The sequence below is a fragment of the Hippocampus guttulatus genome, chromosome 11 (assembly GCF_054856545.1).
Source record: "Hippocampus guttulatus isolate MCC_2025c chromosome 11, RoL_Hgut_1.0, whole genome shotgun sequence".
Lineage (NCBI taxonomy): Eukaryota > Metazoa > Chordata > Actinopteri > Syngnathiformes > Syngnathidae > Hippocampus > Hippocampus guttulatus.
The window spans coordinates 18707909-18727892 of NC_141271.1; the positions used below are offsets into that span (position 1 = coordinate 18707909).

General features: G+C 43.4%; 1 long non-coding RNA gene across 1 annotated transcript; it reads left to right on the top strand.

Annotated features, from left to right (window-relative positions):
• Window positions 1-1832: 1832 nt before the first annotated feature.
• LOC147198481 (uncharacterized) lies at window positions 1833-8350 on the top strand. Its single transcript, XR_015102315.1, has 3 exons — window positions 1833-2782; window positions 4405-4569; window positions 8068-8350. It is a non-coding gene; the product is annotated as an uncharacterized LOC147198481 (long non-coding RNA).
• The last annotated feature ends 11634 nt before the right edge of the window (window positions 8351-19984 follow it).

A 19984-nucleotide genomic window follows, 5' to 3' on the forward strand; every position in this document is an offset into this window, starting at 1 on the left:
TATGACTATTATGACCTTTTTTTTTTTTTAATCATTTGTGTTAACAACTTTTCCTTGTAATTATATATATATGTATCTCTCTATCCCTCATTGAAGTATTCCAATTTGCAGCTGAATGTTAACACTGTTATTCTTTTCCGAGGTGCCATGTACCTTTTTTTCTTCCCACTGTAGTCTCTGAGGAGGACGGACTGCGGAGATTTTGTGAACATTTTCCTCATGTCCCAGCGGTCCGTTGCTCCCACCAAGCTCACCCAGGACACACACTAATAGTGAGAGAGATTTCGCAGATAGAGGAAGCGTTCGTTCAGTCAGCGCACAACAAAGCGATCGCTCCGCAGGGCTTGTGACTGATCCCTCCCCAGTTCTTGTCCGGATGCACAATTCAAGTGTTGTGTGTTTTGCGGCAGTGTGATGTCGCTCGGTGTATTCTCCGCGGGTCGAAAAGCCACGCGGTCAGAGCTGCTCTCCACATCCACGCTCAGCTACCGCGGGGCGTTGATTGCGGACCCCGAAGCCTCTCTTTTAGCGCTTCGGGGTTCTGATTTGGGAGCGCATGATTGGCTGGTTGACAGAATAGGCCAGTTGATGGAGCGGATAGCGAAAACTCCGAATGGCACGCAAACGCCTCCTTTTTTTTCTTCTCACTTTTTCTTCTGCCTGCTTGTTACTTGACACCTGCGGGCATGCGACGGAGAAGATGGTTCTGTAGACCAAATGTGTTGCACGATTGGTTGTTGTTTTGTTTTCTTGTCTACAGATCCATTCCGTTCCTTTTCTACAGTGCTCGTGCTCGAATAGGGCTGAACAATTTCGAAAAATAATCTAACGGCGACCCGTCCACCCCTCCTTAATATTGTGATTTAATACACAATTATATTTTTCAAGGTCCTCTCCCACGTATTTTTTTAACAAATCAGATGATAAAATCAATGCTAACAAATCAGCAGTCATTCCATTCATGTCAGGAAAAGCTTGGAAAATTCTCACTTGTACAGTATATCAAAGTACTGCTATATCAAGCTGTGGAAGAGCTGAACTGATGCCATTTTTCCACAAGCCGCCCTGAACAATAGCTAGACAAGAAGAACAGCAGAGAGGAGGAATTAAGAAATTAATTATGGCTTCATTATGAATTATGGTTCCATGCTGCATGATCATACAGTATTTGCATAAGTACAGGCCATTACAATCACATCCGTACCATGAGTGCACGTTGAGTGGTATAATATGTGTATCTACATGCATCATGTATATAGTTTGCATGTATGTATTATGGTTTATATTCATAATATATTTTATGCTGTATCAACCATTCACACTTACATCCGCATGGTCACTGAGCGGAACATTTGCGCTATGATTGTAATTTCAGGTGGTTGTTGTTTTGTTTTATTTCATGCGATGTTCTTGGAAAATGTTCTTTAAGGGGTGGAACGTGTACAAAGGCACCTCAGCTGTTTGTCAACAAATTTTATGAGTTCAAACAGGTCAAGATCATTCTGGACCGGCAGTCTGGGCATGACCTGCTCATTAGTCATGACCGCCATGCAAATTGGAGGTTGTAAAAGTAATAGCTACGAGGATGCGTTTATCGATCCTCCGAAATCCATTTGCGTGAGCATATGTCCGGCGTTATTGACCCTCTCATCAGGAAACTCTTTGGCGGTGGAAGAGACAACAACCTCTGGAAAAAGGAAAGTACAGCTCCGGCCTTTGTGGAAGGCTTCGTCATCCGCCATTAGCGGCCAAGGATACGGTCTCTTCAAGAAACTACAATAAACTTTGGTCAAGGGCTATTTAACTCCCCCGCAGAAGACGGGGCGACAACTTATCGCCGGTATGAATCACGTTAGACAAGGTCTGCACACTTTGTCCCAATAGAGTCAGCACACTGGCTGGCTATTCATTTTATCAGTAAAAATCATAAGTGGCTGAAATATTCCTCAGCCTGCATGTACATGTATTAGGCAGCTTGGGTGGGGGCCACGCGCGAGCCGCCGTGTATAAAGCGCTCTTAAAGCCTTCAGCTTAAAGATGCCATTAGCCATCATTTTATAAATCCAGTCAAATGCACGCCAACCATACAGCAGGATGTGAAATGAAACGTGCTTTATCACGTGCGCGTGCTCTTCATACTTTATTTCCCCTTGAGGTCAACTCAGAGAGATAAATTCATCTAATCCTCCTGACGTGTCGCGAAGGTCTGATTTTTCCACATTTCTGTATATCAGTGGTCCTCACGGCCCGGTACCGGTCCCTGGGTCATTTGGTACCAGGCCGCACAGAAAGAAGAAAGAATTTACATTATTTCCGTTTAATTTATTTTGGTGTCTGAAAGATGTTTTACTTTGAAAAAATACCGGATCCTGTTACATCCGTCTACAATATGTAACGATTGACGCAGGTGAAGGTGCGCTTCTCAGTCACGTGATAGGTCACAGCTAAAACGAAACCCAGGCGCTAGCGAAAAGAGTAAAACACAAACGTTTTTGGAAAATCTCTTTGGGAAGGGGAACAGGCCGAGCCAGGAGACAAAAGAGGAGCCTACGACTTTCAAGAAAAAGAAGGCTACATTTAATAGACAGTGTAAGTCGAGGGGTTCGTAGGTTTTAGATGGATTTGCTCTACGTTTAGAATGGGCAAAAAGTGGAGGACGACTTCATTTGAACACAGCTCTCTTCTTTTTTTTTTTAACAATTTAACAAAAGCTTACAGACAGTATCAGGATTTCGTACTTCAAATACGGATTTAAGCCCACTCTGCATAATATGGTGCCATGGTGAGTTGTATTTTTCATGCATTGTGTATTTGCGGTGTATCTTATTTTGAGGGCACGTTTAAACGTTAACTTAACGGCCAGAGAGTGTTCGGGCCAGACAGGACGTTTGTCGTGGTATGATTCGTGTCTAGTATTATGCTTCGAAAATAAATGCTGTACACTACTCTCAAACACTCTTTTATTCAATCCACGCGCGTTGACGTTTCAGAAAATACCACATAGTGTATTCTAATTGTTGAGATGTTTGGTTCTTCTGCCGTGTGATTGTGATCCATTCTGTTTATGCTCGTCTTGAGTCAGCCGTATCATCGCTTGACAGCGCGGCTCTCGTACCTGCTCAAAATAAATCATATTTTAGGCAGACGACTTGACTGGTGAAACGGGTGCATTTTCATCACCCCCCCCCCCCCAAAAAGCAACCACAGCCGTCCGAATGATTCCATTTCCGATAGCGTCGAAAGCCTTCCGCAGCACACTTGGCTGAGCAAAGATACGCTGATGAGAAGCGTCCTTCTCAGACGTGACGCTCGCAATCGGCGCTGACACTTTGGACCTGCCTGCCAAGTAGCAGTTCCTGGCCTGCCGATGTGGCGCGCACTTGCCTTGCCCCAGCTGTCACATACTCTCACTGACTGAGACAGTAATGAAGCACCTTTGGCCGAGGCGGCCTTTACCGCCACGCCGTCGTCAAGTCATAGCGGTTGCATGTTATTATTCCCCATTAAGTAGGAATCCAAATACTTTGACTGATGAGTTTAATTTGGTTTAAATCATATGGTCGATTAATCGGTCAACACCTCGAGTGCCTTAGTTTTCCAGCGTGTTAGGTTTGTGCTGTTAGCAAACTAGCTCCACATACTCCCCAAAAATTCTTCTTAACTTTAGATAAAGTAGTCCAGTGGTGATGTCACGTTCGAGCGTCTCGTTGCTGGCTATTAAAATACGACTTGACAGCCAGCAAGTGGACAGGGAGGGCTTGGCACTGGCAAGGCCACTTCAGAGTGCCTCATTATTGCAACTTGGAAAGTCGATCCGGTGTTATGCAGTCCGGCCACTGGAAGCATTAAGCAGATTTATTTTCCACGGCTCAAACGTGTAGTTGTGCATGGGCATAAGATAGATGTCGTAGTGGTATTTGATTGATTTTTCCAGATTTTGAAAACTCATTTGCTATGCTTGGCAATTTGGCAGGGTTGTTAAGAACCACTTCCCTGTGGTGTGGCACAAAAAAAAAAAAAAAGTCAACCGAGTGAGGGGAAAAGGTTTCGACAGCATTTGAATGGTGTTTGCTCCGACAAGCTGTTAGGAGATGGCGTGGATGGGGACTCCGTGGGGAGCGCGCCATCGCACTCAGCACCTCGCCCGCATTAGCGCCAATCTGATTTGCTCGCTGAGCAAAGTGTCCTGAATTTCCTGTCTGACGGCGCACCTTGAGAATTCATGCCTAATGGTGCACCTCCTGCTTCTGTCACAGCTCATGAGCGTAATCCTGGGCCGCCGCGTGGTTAAAAACCTCTTCAGGGTCATGACTTATTGAGCTACCTCAAAATGCTTCTCGCGGTGCTGCCAGCTCCTTCTCAACCTCACGTCCGGTTCTGTGATCACCTGCTTTTTGTCTGCAGGTGCGACATGCTCCTGAGACCGGTCTTCCTCTCGTGTTGTGACCCGCGGCTGCCGTGCATGCTGCTGATGGAGAGTCACATGAGGAGTCAGCTCCCTCTGTCAATCAATGGAAGTCACAAGCATTAAGTCTTCTAATCCGGTGTCAGCTAATCATAGACTGTACGGTAAGTTTAAGTGGTTCTGAAACCACTAGGGGTCCAAGGAACGATTATTTTAATAATTGATTGATCTGTCGATGATCCATCCCATTCGAAACCAGAACTTCAAAACTTCGAAAACAGAATTTCAAATGAAGACGGCAGATCAACAAATGAGTTCATGGTTTGGTCTGTGACGTAGACAAGAAAACAGGCAGAAGTGTTGATTTGTTGTTTTCCAAAGTAAAAGCAGAAGTGTTGACATCTGAAGTCTACGGAGTGGCACTGGAGGAAATGGAGGGATTGGTGGCAGGGTTAAAAATGTGAAAACCTAAAATCCTTCACCTTAGTGTTGTGGGACATCGAACTACGGAAGCAGTATCTCGCACTGCACTTATTTTTACTTCAAAATCTGTGGACTGTTCTGCAGTCCATGTATTCGATTTGTGGATGGTTGTTTTTTAAATGATTGAAAATAATATTAAAATTAATAAATAAAACAACACCAACATAGTACTTACGTAATGTTTTGATATACATGAAATACACAATTTCCAAAACTTAAAATAATACCAAAACAGTGTTTGTTGGGGGTTTTTTCTCCAAAAAATAAGACCAAAAAAACCTCCTCGTTAAAACAAAAAAAAAAAAACAACAACCCCAAATTCAAAATAAAAATTGACTACAATGAAAATTCCCCAAACTATTATTATCCTGATGGATGGACAGTTGTACCTAATAAAATGCCCTTTTTTTGTCAAAAGAAATAGCAAGCAATGACTTTGATGTTTGACCCTGCAAAGAAATCATATTTCAGCACAGATGCGGCGGAAGAGTCGATGGGCAAAGATAAGCAGTTTGCACTGACAGGAGGGATCGATCATAAAAACAGATGGCGAGAATAGGAGAGGGGAGGAGGGAGAAAATAAAGATTACCAGATTGGGAGGGAGGGGGGGGGGGGGGGGGAGCACTCGAGAAAAATGTCGCCGATGACGTTCACGTCACTTACTCTGCGTTTGAATCATTCACGTCGCAAGCTGTGCGACTGAACTATCCCTGAGCAGGATGACCTCGTCAAATGTCAATCACATCAAACCGCGGGAGGCGACGCACGCATACGTTCGTACCTGACATCCGGTCACATTTGGAACAACTCGCTGAATCAAGGATGAGAATTTTCTTCGTCTTTGTTGAGTTCACCAAACAGCGTTAGCTAGCGCGGCTTGGCGCGGCGACTCGAGGTTCGGCGGGGCTTCGCGAGGCTACATTCAAATGTAGCTTGCGTTTTTAACACTAAACCCCCCCCCCCCCCCCTTCGAAGTACAGTAAAACAGTAAGAATACTTTGTTACTTCCCACTATTGTGCGTGTGACAACCCACCGAGCAGACCCACACTCGACACTGCAATCGCTGTCTCCCTGGATCCGCGTCAGGGCCGACACCGCAGGAGGCAAAGCCTCCTCTGCCGTTGGGTGGTCCCTGCTGTTTGTTTTTTTTTTTTTTTTCCCCCCTCACAAACTGAACTGAGTCACTCGTCGACTTTGCTCTTTTGATTCCTTGTTTCCGCGTCAGTCTGCATTAGCGGGCCCGCAACGTTCATTACTTGGAGCTCGATGTTTGTCGTGACGGCGTAAATGTTGAGCGACGGGCGTTCATGCTAACGCGCTTGTGTGCGAAAAGTATGACATTGTGCTGGATTCTGAGAGAGACGCGTTAACACTGGCCGTAAAAAAAAATTAAAAAGTATGTTCTTGTTATTACCGCACAAAAATCATCCAAGGTAAATATTATGCAGCTCTTTCATATGATGGCTTGGCTCTTACATTTCTGCCCACTTATCGCGCATATTGGACTCTTTCCTTTTCGGTAAGGGCATCAAAGGTACGATGGCGGCGAGGCGGGCAGTGGCGCATTGGAGAAACTTGAGAACATCACGTCGCTTTTGAGCCACAGGTACATGTGGAATTCAAAATGCTCAAGTATTATTTGGACTCCTATGACAGTGAAGAATGTCTTGAGACCCTAAAAATGACCCTTTGCAGCTTTACACGCGCGCACACAAAATGAATCATAAGGACGCCCCGTCGAGTGTGACATTTACATCTGTCACCACAGAAAATAGGCGGACTAGTGACTTGCGAACAAGCGAAAACGCTGGAAGTCGACTGTATTCCGCTTGAGGCCAGCGCGTCAGATCCCGGTCACGCTTTGTCGGCTTGGATGGAAAGTGACGAGGAGACGGGTGCACGCAACAATGTCATTCGGCTGTCATTCATGAGTCCGTCCGTGGTATCGGTCGCAGCCGGTGCGAGGCTCTGACGGCTGACCTCCTCGTACGCGAGCGATCACATCCCTCGACGGTGCCTCGGGGCGGTCACCGGACCCGTGCTACCTTTCCATAATCGTCTCATCTGCGAGCTTACCCGCTTCGCCGCCTGACACCGAGCATCTGTTTTCATGTCTGTGTCCTTTTCAAACCTCGAAGCGAGTAGCTTTGTCCCTTCACTGGAACACATCAACGTCTTTGGCACCGACGGACGAGTCATCGGCAGGTGTTAAGGGCCCCCAGAAATAACTCATTTCATCCATTATGTCTATCTTAAATTTGTATCCGATGTCCGATTAATTGGTGATCGCATTTTTGTTTTCCTGCCGGTTAGCAACATCGGCTTCAAAAACTCCACATCGGCCGGGGCCGAGTTATTTGCGTTTCTTTGAATTCATCCCGAATACAAGATGGCATTTTTTTTGCTTCCGCGCCAAAGCCCCGCTGCCCTCCCTCACGTTCGTTCTTGCCGATACGAGACCCGATTCCAATCAATGTTATGAATCTATGAGATTTTCCACTGCTGTGATTTCTGGCCCACACAGCAGGTCATGTGTTTCGTAACACATACACAGCACAGCTTCACCGGCGTCTCTCCGATGCGTCACACTGATCACGGCACACGATGGAATACAACTCGGTAGAGCACAAATATCTGCTAATTAAAAAAAAAAAAAAAAAAAGCTGTTGTCTCTGCAGCCGCGTTGTGCCGAGTGACAGTTTCTGTAAATTGGCATTGAGCACTCTGATAGGAATGAGGCGGTAGAATTCAAAGAATTGTTTCATGCTCAGATTAAGGCGAATGAAAGTAATGAAAACAAAAACAGGGAAAAGGAGGGAAGAAAATCAATTCCTCAAATCGATTAAATAATTGTATAGTTTTCAGATGTTGTAGAAGCCTTTCCCTACCTTTTTTTTTTCTTTTGGGGATAACTTGGAACTGCTCATCATTCCTTCCACGTTGTTCTAGCTAAACAAACACTTCCAGCCTCTATTGTTTTTCAATCATCTCCAAATGAGATTTTTAGGGTAGAGTTGTAAGATTAGTTTGAAATTGTATTATATCTTGAGTAGTTGGGAATCTGTGTACATAGACTGTATTGGTACTCTATACGAAAGATGATGGGAGAGGCAAACTGGGCTTATTTCGCTATTAATAGTTCAGTGACAGTGGCGCCACGTCAGGTTATTTTTACAGGATGGGTGCCAGGTGGCGGCAACGCGGTGGCTCTGCTTGGGTGTAAGTGAGATGCAAAAGGGTGAGAATACGCTTCACAACACCTCCTTTCATCTCGGCCGGCCTGACATCGGAACACAACGGCACCCGTGGAGGATGACCACCGCGCTCACACGTCGTCGCAAAGGTGCCAAAAGTAAACACGCTCTGTACAGACACCTGTGGAAAACACAAAGAAAGATGGAATGTCACTTATATAGCGATAATTTGAGTCTGTGTGTGTGTGTGTATACAGTACAGTATGGATATGTGCACTAACACACACACACTTGTGTGTGCCTCTGTAATTGTACCGTCTAGTCTCCTGTATGTATGCCTCCCCCCCGCCCCCATTAATGCCATGTGACAGCAGTCACCCCCCCCGAAGCACCCGTGCAGTTGGCATTAGGAAGGCTTCATGGGGTTATTGAACTCCCAAGTATTCCCATAGCAAGGAACGTCCACAAGCGCTCGCCCCCCCTTTATCACGCACGCACACAGCTGTCGAAATAGGTGACGGCGAGGACAAAGACCCGGCGAGAGTGTGACAAGCCGTCCGCCCGCCACTGTGCCGGTCACCTGCAGATGCAGCGATGACATTTGACGACATAATGGAAAAACTACTAGGCCATGTCTAAAGGGAGCTGGTTCTGACAGACAAATGCTTTAAACAGCAGTCGAAAAGCTGTTTTTCCCCGGCAAAGTACGGTGAGGTCAAGGAATGTCCGATACTACTTTTTTTTCACCAAACTGAGTCCCAATACCACTCATACTTGTGATACATACTGTAAAATTAACCCATGGCAGGTTATTGTGAACAGAGATGTAACGGTTATGGTGACACTAGCAGTTAGGCTAGTCAGTGAGTTAAACACAGCCCGGTGAAAGGTGAGCATAGCAGTCTGAATAATACACATGTGCACAGTTAAGTAAACTACCTACGTTGCTTGTAGTGCACTCAAAAGGAAAAGTACACCTCAGACACTGAAAGATAATTAAAATTCTCTTCTTGTGGTCCAATCAAAACACCATCAATTGAACGGGCCAAATGAACGTATTCATTTTGGTAAGTGACACCAATAATGCACTCTTAAGTATGAACATATGCCCAATAAAGACATTATAACTTTCTGACAATGTGTGAGCGGATGGCAAAAGACACAATTCACACGAAAAAACATGTGAGTCATACATCTCAGTATCGGTTGCTGGGGTCGGCTGGCTTCACAAGTACCCGATACATCGATATCAGGTCGTACGGATACCTGGTATCAATACTCAGCTGTCCCCCAGTGAAATTTAAGGCCTCCACCTTCTACTGCAGTCCTCATTTTTGCAGTGCCATTCCCTGCTTTTTCACATTTTTTTCCCCCCATCCAAGGCACTCCTCTTAATGTTCTGTAAAACGCAAATGGAAAATGTCCAGACTTCAGACGCAGCCTTCCGTTGCCCCCAAGGCACATTATTAACACCAACGGTGCAAAATCCATTCGTGTCTGTCATCTGGGCTTGACAGATAGAAAGAAGCTGAAGGCAGCGTAAATTGGACCCTAATAATAAGGATAGATGTGTGTGTGTGTGTGTGTGTGTGTTTAGTGAAGAGTGATGAGGACTGCAGATTGACGTTGCGGATGGAAGTGACAAACCACACTTCAACAAGCAACCTTGTCTTTGAGTGAGCTCGCATTCTGTTGTGAAACACTCAACTTCTTGCCCACAAAGCATGTTGAATTGATTTACTCCTCCTCGTCCTTACATTTTTTTTTTAATGTTGTAGCAAAATATATGAACACAAACAGCGCAGCAACACACGTAGACAGACAATAGATCAATACTCGGTAATATATTCTGTATCCTCGACAAAAAAATAACAAATTAGCTTCCTGGGCATCTTTTTGCTTACATGTATGAATCCCTGTTTGCTTGCCTGTGTCTACGTAGCCAAGAAAAGGTGCATACAGCAGAAGGAACCACATAATACATGCATGAAAACTGCTTGTCTTTCCAATCCATTAATTATACGACTACTTTGTTTCTATGAAGTACAACACAGTAGTGTGCTATTTTTCTTATTAAAAACACATTACTTTTTCTTTTTTCATTAGTTTTTTTTTTTTTAGTGGCTGGACCAGATTAATGGAATTTCCATTCATTTCAGTGACAAAAGTTGATTTAGATACCAGTGTTTTGAGTGACAAGCTTGGTCATGAAATGAATGAAATTTGTAAATCAAGGCACCCCTGTGGGACACATCCCTGGTTGAGGTTGGGGATTTTTTTGGCTTCTTGTTTCAGTGGCACTCCTAAATACGCCTTTGTGGCAGTGCTGTGATGGAAGGAGAGAGAAAGAGAGAGAGAGAGATGAAATCTCTCACCAGAACTAACAATTGCTTGGCATTTTTTTCCCTATTAAAAACAGATCGCAGGATTGTAGACTACCAAGTAAGTGACTTGGACAAGCACAGTAAATCCCGTGCAATGACTCTGCGATTGTCAAAATGAATATTTGTTTCCCTCTTTCTGGTGCATGATCACGTGTCAAATGGACGTTCACCATGTCAATGCTGCAGGCAGGACTCCCGTCGTAGTTCTGGTGTCAAATGTCAAATGTCTTTTCATAAGTGGATTAGAAAGGTTCGCTAAATATGAATGAAAAAGAGGTGCTAGCTAAATGCTAACATGTAACGGGAAACGCTATGTACGGGATGACGAATGACATCGGTATCACGGTGTTAGAATCGTTTAAGCAACTGATATTTGAAAACAGACAGTCAGGGAAAATTTGTAGATCAGTGGAATCATTTAAGAGATCAATTCTAATTTAGGCCGAGTCCAAATGTTACAAGCTAGCTCTCGGTATTATTGTAAAGCTAGAAATGACTGAAAGACGGATGACTGCTCGATCTCTATAGTCTGACCAAAGTTTATGCGACGGCAAGGGACACGTTGCCTTTTTCCATTTTCTATAAAACAGAGATGCTATAAAAAGCAGTGAGCACAGAATGAGGTTTCCTAGAAGGGTGTGTGGGCTGACATGCCGCGTGGTTTGACATCTGTCACATCGCATTAGCCTTTGGAGGCGGCTCGGGTCTAATGGCAGGTGTGGCTGATTGAAGTGAAGGTGAACGCCTCGAAGATGCGGGCGCTACTCTACGCTGGAGTTTCTCAGTAAACGACATGGTATTACGATTTTCTTTTTGTAGGCTGCATGGCGTTTTCATGTGTGTTCATATCTACACTAAACGAACATGTCGGACTCTCTTTTCATGACCAGCGCAGCGTATTCCTGTGCCGAAGCGGGTTAGAACCGATATTGGTAACTCCATAGACGAGCACAGGCCGGCAGAGATCTTTGAGAGGGAGGGCTGCGCCGCTGTGGGGACGGTCACAGCTAATGATTCCTTGGACCACGGTGAGCAATTTCAGACGTGCACACGGCGGCCAAAACAGTATCACAGATGTCCAAAATGTAAGATCATAATAAATTAGTTGACGTACAAAAAATAAAAAAAAATCAAACCGCCTATACAGTATATCAAAATAGAACATCATTGAAAATTTTATGAAAAATTAATGAAGTCTCAATACAAATTCTAGAAATATGGTCCCACATTGTTGCAATGCTGACTTACGTACCAACCAATAAATAAATACTAATACAGTGCCACCACTATACATGCAGGATATCAATCAATCAAAATTTATTTAGATAGCACCTGCCATTAAAAAATAAATTGCAACTCAAATTGCTCCCAAATGATTTACCACCCCTCCCTCCATTCCTCCGTGAATATGCAAATATTGTTTTAAATTTTTCTTTTAATTTTTTGGGGACGCATTTATCCGCATCCGCGTACCCGGCAACCCCCGGTTGTTAATAACTTATCACTTGGACCCGCCACTCAGTGTTTGCTTGACTTTCTTTACTCGCATCATCCCGAGTGTGGCATCTGCGGCACGCCAGTCAACTCTCATTTTGGGGCTGCCCCTGCGTCTGTGTCATTCCTCAGACGACCCGATAACGCCAAGTCTGCCCTGTCACCAAGCAGACAGACATTCCATTAAAAGAGCACGGGCGACTTGTTTCCTCGCGACATTCATCCCCTTTCGGCCACACTTCATTGCGCCCAGACGAGAGAACTTTGGCTTTTTAATCTGCCGTTCATAGGAATTGATAAACATCTTCTCGAGGAGCAGCCGTGCCTTCGGGGTGTCGGCGATTTAGAGATCGGGTGCAGCGAAACTGTTCAATGTAAAATACTTGATTTTGTCCCTCACTCAAATGTGTGTGTGTGTGGGGGGGGGGGCGCTTATTTTCTTCGATAAAGCGGCGCTTATCCTCGCGTAATGACGCCTTGCAATCACTGAACGCACACAAAACTTCAGTTGCTGCTTTGTTGTGACGGCTGCTGTGAAATGAAGGTGAAAATAATCCCTGAAGATTTCAACGATTGAGGATCAAAGGATTAATTCGAGCGTACGTTTCGGTTTTACTCTTTTGTTCCCCAAATAAATAAATAAATAAATAACCTGCATCATGGAAGCAGAACCCAGAGTGTGGAAGACGATAAAAACGTTTTAACTCATTGAAGCAGCAGTTCCGACACTCCACTTGCGTTTATGTGGCACGTGGACACATCACAAAGCGTTTAGAATCAAACGGTTTGTGCATCACGATCACTCAATATCATTGTGCTGATTTTCCTGGTGTACGTGCCTTGGCCACCCGGAGGCAGTACACCGAATATGACGCAAAGATTTGATGATGAAACAGAAGAAAAATGTCATCAGTTTTTATTTTATTATATATTTTTAAATACATATTTTTATTCATAGTTTTTTGTTTGGGTTTTCTGTCGGGGGGGGGGGGTAAATCTGAAGAATACACATCTCCAAGTATTTTTCTTTTTTTTTTTTTGTCTCGATATGCGTGGCAACTGTTTGTGTGGCTCACACGGCACTGTCTCTGTCCCCGCTGTGCACAGCAGTTTGTCTCTTTCTTCGCCGCAGGTTTGTCGCCAAAAACTTCAACTTCTTAATAGCGCAATCACTTCCACTTTTCACTTTCTTGGGAATCATACGGAGGGCTAAATTGCAGCAAAGCAACAAAGATACCCGAATGACCTGACACGCAGAGCGAACGTCATTGATGTTGTGAAAGAGAAAGCACAAATGAGCACTCCGTAGGTTTGTGACCGCAAAGAATATTTGTCCGAAAAATTAATTTTGACCAAATTCTTAGATATGCAAGTACACTTTTCGGGATGATTTTTTTTCCATATTTGCCCTCTTTTTTTCACTAGCACATTATAGTATATTATGTAATGTATTGCACAATCTTTATGAATTAAGGTTTAGTTCAAGCAACAGGTGGCAAAGGTCATAGCTATAAATGAAGACGCATGATGAGATCTGGATTGCGCAAGCTTTTGTGGGGCTATTTAAAATTTACTCTTGACTGGCGTTGTTTTCACTTTGCTGGGGCTTTTTGGAGTCGACTTGCTGTTGACTGCCAAACTAAAAGTAAAATATTATACGCTGTGTATTTAAAATAAGCATACAACCTCGCTAATTCTGCTATGCAAACACAAAATGGCAAATGCCGTAGACAGGCTAATGAATAGCTTCTATGCTGTGTTGTTGTTATTATTTTTAGTTTTAAGTCCAGGCCTAACTTTTTTTTTTTTTGAGTGGCTGTAACAAATTCATAACATGTCCATTCATGTTAATGGTCAGACGATCAGTCAAGGGCCACTGTGTGAAAAAAAACTTTTCACTCTCCATCTTTGTTTGCTCCTCCTCGAAACTGGGAAGCTGCAATATCGTTCTCCATGACATTTTGTCACCAATTTTGGAGCAACAAGATTCCATCTGCAGCACTGATGCGATCGGACCGTATGAGCTCCCAAAGACCATTTTCTTCATGCGGCACTTTAAATGAGTCGCGCTCTCGTGCGCCGCAGATTCGAAGCACGCATAGGCGTGCATTATGCAGCCCCATGTGAGAGAAGCGCATTCATTAAAACATGAGGTCCTCACAGCCATGTGACATAATAGTCATCAGATTCAAAACCATATGTGCTCCATGAATCTTTTTTTTTTTTTTTCCGCAGCTTATCTCCTGCGAATACTGTAAGTATGCGAGCCACGGTGTAATCTGCAGCTTTTAAAGCAACAGATTACTTTGAAACCCACTTTGCTCCGGGGGCCCATTTAAAGCCATCTGATTTGAGTTCTCATCTTCAAGGAAGGGGAAAATAAACACACAATGGACTCCCGTATTGCTACTCTCTCTCTCTGCTATTATGCCGAAGCAGGAGTGAACGCTTATTTGTGCGCAGGTAATAACTGGTCTGTCAGTCAGACTATGGAAAGGAGTTTGCGCATTTAAACCGCATCCTTGATATCCAAGGCCCATGTGCTAGTCTGCTCTTTGTTCTCATTAGCAAGATAACTTTGGCATGCTAGTAGATAGTATTGAACAATTCATCGACTTCAAAACGACCTCACAAAGTGTCTGTCTGTCTGTTTGTGTGTGTGTGTGTATATATATATATATATATATACATACATGTATGTATATACTGTATATATAGATATAGAGAGATATATAGATACTTGGCCTATTTTAAAACTGTTTCCATATATAGGGTGCACCGCATTATAAGGCACATAGAATAGAAGCTACAATAGTGGCAGGGGTTGCATTGTGCATCCACCAGATGGCGCTCTGCTAAAGGGAATACAATACAATACAGCTTCATTGATAGCGAGCTGGAGCAAAGCGCTTTCCAGAACATTTAAAATGTGACGTCCAAGAAATTAGAATATTGATCCATATATAAGGCACATCATATTATAAGCCCCACAGGAATGCTTTTAGGTGCGCCTTATGTTTTTTTTATGCGGTTCAGTTTCGCCGCCCTTATTTTTAGCTGTGTGTGTTTTCAATGCACTGCATGTTTGCACTGTGGTTGAGAGGAAAGAAATTTCATCTGTGCTGTATGTTGTGCATAGAGCATATGTGACAAGAAAGCTGACTTGATAGTGTGGAGAAAAAAAATATATACAGTATATAGAGAGAGAGAGAAAAAAGGAGGAAGGAAGGAGGAAAAAAATGTTTTTGAAAATATTTCACCCCTACTCCTAGAACAACATTACGACTCGTGATGCAAATCTGAGCAGTGGTTGCAATCTAAAGGTCAATGTACTTATACGCGCTTCATCTTCACGAGTAGGACAGCTTTGGTGTACTCGTAGCACAACATGAAAAAATATATTTTGATCGGAATCGTTTCACTGAGTCAAGGTGTTGTTTTGGAATGGGTGAACATCAGGTGCGGAGTAGGACTGACTCCCACCGGAGATCAGAGTGGTCGCTCTGCTGTGAAATAAGGAAACTTGCCGAATCCCCCAAACGCCGCGCTCCAAATAAACACACGCCGTTTGACACGGGTTCAGCGTAACGACATGAAAAACGCCTGGCCCATCTGGCAACTGCAATTAGACATGGAAGACTGGCTGCTGCGCTGGCCACTGGAGAGCACAACTGCTTTTTTTCCCTTTTTTTTTTTTTTTTTTTTTTTTTTTTTTTGCTTTTTAACTTTTGTTACATTTGGACTTCCATAAGTATTTGGACAGTGGGGGTTTGGCTGTGTTTGGTGCCGGGCCTCACAAATAGAACAAAAGTATATCCTGTGTATTATGGATGTAACAAAAACTGGTTTGAAATTGAAAACCATTTCTAATTTTTCAGACGCAAGGGTATCAAATCAAACCAAATGGAATTGGTTCCACATTAAAATGATCTGAACTCGTATTGGATCGCACCCTATATATCGCATCGAATCGTGAGTTTGGAACGCAATTACTTTACCTTTTTAGAGGAACATGTACACACACTGTTTGGCAAGTCTGTAAATGGTGTCGAATGGATCAAACGAGGAGGGATGCACTTGCTAGCGCATTCTGCTCTTCAGTCTATCGCGCTGCGGCCACATCGAATTCCTCATCGCTGTACACCTCCTCGTTTATTCCTTGCTCAACTCGGACATCTCGACCGTGAGGCAGATCCCGCTCGCCGCGGGGCCACCGCGCTACTACCCGTCTTAGAAACTCATTTCAGGTCAACCCCATGAGGCGAGTGAATATTTGATGGACTATTCAAAGCAATTCATTTGATGCCATTTGGACATTTCTGATTGTATTTCCAGTTCCAATTTGAAAGCTTCCGCCGCCAGGCTCCCAGCAAGTCGGCCAGCCTCATTGTCCTCCCCCGGATGTGCTTATTTAGGATTGCCGCTTCTCCGGATGCACCTGCTCCCCAATCTGTAATGAGCATGAGGTGTGCGCACGCATGACCCAAATGGTAGAAAAAAAAAAAACCCCTCCGTAATAAAGCAAGGCTGAGCCGATAGTCGCACCATAGCAACACTAAAACATTTATAACTTTGACTGTCATTTTGGGCATTTTTAATTAAAGCGCAGCCCCCGCGGCGGCGCCTGCAATGTGATGAAGAAGTCTCAAATTGAGTCAAAGCTATTGTTGGGATAAATCTTCCAAAGCCGCAAGGCAAATGCGGTCCCGTTTGTTTCGGTTTAAATGGTGTGCGCTGCATAGTGAATGAATGCACTTCAATTTTTCATATGAATTGGAACTACATATATGCATATTGAACCTATACACGCTCGCACACCACCCAAATGCTCTCACACAAAAGAAAATTGTGAACAAAGACCTTTGACGCAGTGTACAACACGCACAAATGTCATTGTTTTCATCCTTTTTTTCTCTTTCTTTTAAAGTGTCAGTGGCTTGTATGGTCTGCCTCCTCTGATGAATTTTTCCTCACTGAACTACATTGCTGGAACACACGCACACACACACTAAAAGAACCACTCTCAAACACAAATTATTCATTTTTTTGCTGTACTCGCACTCACTAATGAAATGCTCTCACTCTCAAAACTGAAATGCGATGAAACATTTAAATTTCTCACACACACACACACACACACTGCTGAAACACTCACACGAACTGTTGTTGTTTTTTTCACTCACACACACACAACTGAAACATTCTCACATACTACAAAAATGTTCTCACGGGGACTACTGATTTTATTTTGTCTTTGTTTTCCCACTCACACACTTCTGAAGCGCTAACAGAGACACCACTGAATCATTCTCACAAAACTGATTTTTTTTTTCAAATTTCTTTTTTGTTACCCTTTTATTCACCACCGAAAACCTCACACACAACCGAAATCCTTTCACACTTCACACAGAAACGCGCTGAGCGTTTTTTGGCGGTGTGCATGAAAGGAAAATCAGTTAAGTGTGTGTTAAACAGAACACATCCTCCCTCTTGGGCCGATGGCGACAGCGCGTCAACCAGAAGACCGACCGCATCGTTTTCTGACAACGTGTCGGGAGACGCTCCCACCAGCGAAACTCATTCAGCTGACAACATGCGGGACAATCGCGCAAGACAGATCCCACTGATTGTGGCTTATCTCTCGACACGACCATTCTCCAATTCTGCCTGTGTCTCGATATAATGTCTGACATTTATTTTTGACATTCAGCAAGTATTTCTCTCTCTCTCTCTCTCTCTCCCTCTATTTATTAATTCAAAATCAAAACTGTACATACATTTCAATGAACCAAAAAGGTTCAATTAATGCATCCAGTATAAATTGCCCGTGCCATCAACATGTTGCCCAAGGGCCCTGATTCCTACTTTTGCCCCACGACTGTGCTAAATACATAAATATTTATCGGTCCAAATGAGCAGCACGCAGGATTGACATTTTCTTGCACAAACGCAGTCATGGTCTCATCAGACCAAAGTGTTCCTCATTTCCTTGGCACGGGTCATGGAAGGAATGTGATTGTGTGTTGTTGATGGTTACGGTGAGCACGCTTGACAGGAAGCCGATCGTTAGATGAGAGAAGAGTGCCCCCGAGGCAGGTCAGCCACGCCGGACTCCAAGCGAGGGGGTTGTGCAGCGAGGGGGGGGGGGGGGTTGAAAGGACTGCGGGCGGGCCAACATTGACAGGCTCATACACTGGCGATCAATCCCGCACACTGCAATCAAGCGCCGCGTGGACAAAAGTGTGCTAGGATAGGAAGCAGAAATAGAACACCAAGTCATCAATGTGCAGACGTCCACGCAAAAGAGCTTGCGCTTATTTTCTCGCGTCGATTTTGAAATCCATACAATTGGGAAAATGCACTTCAATTCAACCCACCGTAGCCAGAGTTAGCATCGTGTCAATACATTGCCACAGTCCAAATGCTGATCGATTGATTGCTGTTGTCGTGTGATTGTTTCTGTCTATAATGTGATCGTACAGAATAATGAACATTTTTTTTAAATGGTGCATACAGTACATGCCATTTTTTATGTGATAATCACAAATGAACACAAACATTAGCTACACGTGTAGACAAGAGCATACAACAATACTCACAGGCATATATTATTTATCCTCTGGACAAAAAAACCCCAGCTTCGTTGGTGTGATCTTCTGTTTCATCAAATCTATATTACTGCATGCTTTTATAAAGTACAATACTATTGAGTGTTATTTTCTATTCCTTTCTGAATTTTTTTGTTGGGGTTTTTTGGGAAGATGTAAAGGATTAATGATATTTCCACTTAGGCAGGCTGGATTAAAGAACGGAGTGGTGGTACTTTTCTTATCACTGATCTATTGAATCCGGAGCCATAATGCAGAGTTTATGAGCAGAATTGCCTTTACCTGAGCTCAGAAAGTAATGGAGCTCGTTCTTCTTGTGGTATGAAAGTGGTGAAACTGCCCAATATCTAATTTCCTTCCATCATTGGAAATCACTCCAACAACATACGGCCAGGAGAGCTGCTGCTTCACAGCCTTCAGTAATTGGGAAATTGCTGCCAGTCCGCCAAATGATCCCCAATACACCAAAGTCATTTTGCTGTGTCTGAACACCGTGCACTCACCGCCCCCCCACCCACCACCCATCTCCTCCCCCGCCTCTGAAATCAGTACCTGTGGATGCACCACAAATAACACTGACACTTTTCACCAAGATTGTGCAGTGTTTTAATGGAGATGACTCAAGATTGTAGATGATCCATGAACTCATCCTTATGCTGACATACATTTGTCCATAACAATTATCAAAACATACGCTAATGTTCATTTAAAAATAAACATGATTTGAAAATGAAACGATATCTACAAACTGTGCACACAGGGTGGGACAAAAGTAGCTATACTGTGAAAGAGGAAGGAAGGAACGAACGAAGGAGTAATGCAAGTGGTAAACAGGGATGTTATAAAAGGAAGTGTGAAGGAGTTAACAATGGTACTCAAGGAAGGAAAAGAAAGGAAGAATGGTGAGTTGCAAGGATGCTATGGAAGGAAGGAAACAAGGATGGTAATTAAGGAAAGATGGCAGGAAGACAAGAAGGAAATAAGGATGGAGGAAAGGTAGCAAGGAAAGTATTAAAGGAATGAAGGGAAAGGTACCAAACAAGGATAGTCTAAATGTATTTAAAGGGGAAAAGAACCCAAGGGATAAAATGAATGAATAAAACATAAATTCTGTCTTGAAATCTTTCAATGTGTAGCCCAAACCATCGCTTGTGACTACTATTACTAAATAAAACACCTACGATTTGAGTGAGGAATGCTGCATCGTTTTCAAAAATTTAAAAACGTGTTTCATAAATGCAGTTCTGATATATGAATGTGAACATAACATGAAAAACGTTTCAAGGGTATACGTGTTTTGGGACGCTAAAAAAATAAAAGAATGTAATTAAATATCAATGGAAACATCAGAGTATGGGGTGGGAGGGATAATATCAACCCAAATTAGATGATTACGTTTTCTCAAATGTGAGGA